Below are 4,272 nucleotides of genomic sequence, written 5' to 3'. Positions count from 1 at the left end.
TCAATACAATAGTGAATTAGTAGAAGAATCAGAAGCAGAAGAGAGAAACCTTGACCCAAACAACACAGACCACAGATGGTGAAGAGTGTCTTCATATATTCATCGCGATGAACCTCGACCATTATACTATTAATTAAGAAATGTCTTGTGAAAAAGTAATTTGTAGAATTTAATATGTAGATATGATGCAAAACCATTATGATAATTAAAATTAAGTTTAGAGTTAGAAAATTGGAACTTTATTAAATATGATTATATTATGTAATAAAATTCAAAATATGTAATCTGTACAATTCACCATGTCATATAATGTATAATCATTATTGTATTATGTTAATATTAGCTAGAAAATTGTACCCTTACCCAAATACAATCATGGATAAACCACACTTTACCTTACTCTTACTAATACTTAACTTTCTAAACTATTCCCTACCAAGGTTAGCTAGCTAACTACCCTCACTCTTCTTTCACCCATCTTACCTATCAGCTAAAAAAAAAACGCATATATATATATATATATATATATATATATATATATATATATATATATATATATATATATATATATATCCAACGAATATTATTATAGTACTGTTCCGGTCTCTTTTAGTATTATATTTAAAATTGGACATAATGGTATTCAAGAATTTATCCATGTTGATCTCACAACAAAAATGTAGTGCATTTTGGAAATATTTCATTGTACATTTAATAAACTTACAAAATAGAATATATGTGGTACATATTCTGTTCCAACACAATTGTCACATTTGTCACTACTTTTAATGGTTAAAGTATTGAGCCTTTGGTTGGTTGCTAAAGTACCATGTATTTTAAATTAGGAGGAAAAGGGAACTGTGACCATGGGAATGGTAACTGTTAGGAAAAAAAATATAAAATGAAGAATAAACCATGGGGAGAAAATTAATTAAACCAAAATAAAAAAAAAAAACAGAAGGAAAATCAAACAAAATGGCAAGCAAATAAAAATTAAGGTGGGTAAAGTTAAATGTAAGGAAACAAAAATAAGACAGTATAAGATTAATAGACATAAGGAATGGTAAACATTAATAGACATACGATAAAAGTAGAAGGAACTAAAACTTAGAAATAAATTATCGGCTAGAAAAGGGAGTGAATTAAATAACGCAGGGATAAAGTAGGTTAGGATATAATAGGCCTAATCCTTTCACGTGACTGTTATCGGTTCACAAGCGTTTGTGTTGACTGATTGTGTCAGTTCCTTTTATCATCGGAAAACGAGGAATATCTTTTAGAAGAATGAGGCAAAGTGTGTAAGTATTCACGCTGAGCAAAACAAAATGATGATTAAAATATATAATAGCAAGTTTTTCAAATGTAATCTGTGGCCGATTCTTTTTTATGATTTTTTTCCTACCAGGTTAATAGCCGTTTTCACTTGGACGAGCAGATACAAATGATAATCCAAGTTATACTCTGTTTTTTTTTTTCCATCTGTCCAGCCGCCTGTAGTGTTTGCGCATGGTAACACTGCGTCCCGGGCTTTAAATAATATCCTATTTCGAATATTAACGGTGTAATTCGCATACAGTAAATTATCAAAACACTTTTCAGTTGCAAATGTACACCCAGATATCCTTTTATTTACCTAAAACTTACACATAGCGTAACTATTTAAAGCCCAGGACGCAGTGTTACCATGCGAAAACACCACAGGCGGATGGACAGATGGAAAAAAACAGAGTATAGTCAATGTATAAAAACAACATCATTAAACAACTTTTAAAAGAAGCGAGGATTAATTAGAAATAAATTGCTGATTTAGTACAATCAAATAGCATTTCTGACGTGTGAAGGCCCAAAAAGTATTTTCCTTTAAAAAAAATATATAAACAAAAGAAAGTTTTCCTAGACGTGTCCTTCGGGAATCCTTTGTATGTAACAGGCCTCATCAAAAAGATTGATTTCAAATAGGAGACGAGCTGACTACACGGATAGAAGGGTACATCAACGTTATGGGTACCAGCATAAACAAGACACCAGGTCCAGAGACTGGTGTTTAGAGCGAAGGAACAGTGTAAAATAAACAGTACATGTATAGGCCTATAACTTTGTTTCATATACATAACCCAGCACGCAGTTATCTGCTGACATTGATCAGTTAGCATATATATATATATTATATATATATATATATATATATATATATATATATATATATACATATATATACATATCTGTGTGTGTGTGTGTAAGGAACAGCGTGCATAGTAGGAGTTCTTATGATTATATATGTATACGAAACTTATACTATATGGATTTATTTACGGCAACACAGATATTAGTAAAGGTGATCATGATTTTATGTCAATAGATCACAGACTTACTGAAAACTAGGCACCAGTGCAAGATGCATATAAAGCAAGGAGAGAGAGAGAGTTCTGTTCTATGCTTGAGAGCATTTTCATGAAAGTACTGTAAATAACTTGGCTAGGAGAGTAGGTATATAGTCCTACCTTCGGTCTGCTGTCAGTTTCCTGTCACTAATACCTATACCTCTGCGAATTTGGTTAAGGCTAATGTTGGTCTCCATTTTCCTTTTCTTCTTCGGACATTTAAAAATGTTATTTAGTGCTGAGCTTCTACAGCAGTATACGAGGGCACGTTGAAAACGGCAAACAAGCAACCAAACCATGAAGTACTAAGCCTATAATCTTTGTGAATGCACTGGGTTAAGAGCTACAAATCGCTCTGGGCCCAAGCGTGCGTAATGTATGATCGCAAAATATTCGAGGGAGCAATGAAGTAATAAACACATTGGTGACTGCATCATGAATAAGTATATGAATAAGTTCATGGATAAACAGAAATATATATATATATATATATATATATATATATATATATATATATATATATATATATATATATATACACACAAAACATCTGCATACCGAAAATAATCCACTTTTTTATCCATAGCTATTGATGACTTAATTCTAAAAGAACGGCGACCTTACATCTTTGTTTTCCCTATTTCTATTGCTAGTTTCGCATACATCAGATGCCATTGATATAAATTGTGAATGAACAACCGATTACTCTAATGAGCTTGTAACTGTGGCAAATTCCATAACGCGATGCATTTCGCTCAACCCTCCCCTTTTATCCGTGCTTTCCAACCAACAGGAATTTGCAAACTCTTACGGCGGATTTAACCGTGGCCACCGAGAGTACCCGTCAGGTTAAATACATTAGAATCTGGTTTTATCGCTGACAGAAGCATGTTTTTGCCCTTTCTGAACCTAGTCACGAGAATACTCATTCATATGGTATCCTTGCTATTTAATTTCCAGTTGTAAATGTATTTCTGAACAATATCAAAATGCTGTTACTCTCCCAAAACGACGCATGACAAGCATATTAAAAAATTATGTGATTTGCATACACGCTGCTATGTATGAACAATAAAAAAAGAATTGTGACTGTAGTGCACGGGGAAAGAGTAAAATACTAGGAAACATGACACCCACGATATGTCTTGTAAATGCGAGTCTCTGATAATTAGTCACGTAGGCCGAGTAGGCAGGTCTTTAGCCGTGGTCTTGCCTTGAATTGCCGCTCTAACGGGACTGACTGCATGTCTCGAAATCTTATTCTCGGGGATGCTGCTACTCGCATACTCTTTCGCTGGTTACTCCGACGTGTATTATCTCGTGAAATAAAAAGATATATCCACGTTTCAATGAAACAGCCTCTCGGAAAAAAATAGGACTCCAGACGTCACGCAAAAGCCAGATAGTTTTAGACATGGTCTTCGCAAAGAGCGAGAGAATTGATCGAAATGCTTAAAGATGAAAGCTAATGGGGTGAACCCTCGGCGATGCATTAAAGACAGTTAAACGGTAACGACAGACACGGCGGCAGGGGCCCACCAAAGGGCACGGCCGGAGGAAAAAGGGTGAAAAAAAAAATAGCGGGCGAGGGGTGTGCGTGAGCCCATAGGTCTTTCCCGCCCCTGCGTTGAATTTGACGTATTAAACTTTTGGTCCAATCACGTCATCGGGAGCGGGGTCACGTGACCTTGTCCCTGAACAGCTGAAAGTGTTGTGTTTACTTCTTCGGTGGGGATCGAGTCGGAGTCGTTCCGTGTGTGTGTTTGTGTGTGTTTATTTGGACGCGACGTGACGCCCTTTGATTACTGGTTCCTGGAGGAGATACCCTTAGTGCCCAGTGCTCGCCCGAGGCCCTAAGAGGCGCCTCCTGCTGAAGTGGTCATGGCTAGTG

The 4,272-nt window shown here is 35.6% G+C and overlaps 1 protein-coding gene across 1 annotated transcript in view; it reads left to right on the top strand.

Moving 5' to 3' along the window:
- The first annotated feature begins 3,895 nt into the window (after positions 1 to 3,895).
- Positions 3,896 to 4,272, top strand: part of LOC135205679 (glucocorticoid-induced transcript 1 protein-like) — a 379,652-nt gene continuing 379,275 nt past the window's right edge. The window contains exon 1 of the mRNA XM_064236590.1: positions 3,896 to 4,272. The gene's annotated coding sequence lies outside the window, so the exon portion shown is untranslated.

This window comes from Macrobrachium nipponense, chromosome 24, assembly GCF_015104395.2.
Source record: "Macrobrachium nipponense isolate FS-2020 chromosome 24, ASM1510439v2, whole genome shotgun sequence".
Lineage (NCBI taxonomy): Eukaryota > Metazoa > Arthropoda > Malacostraca > Decapoda > Palaemonidae > Macrobrachium > Macrobrachium nipponense.
This window is presented reverse-complemented; position numbering and strand designations above follow the sequence as displayed.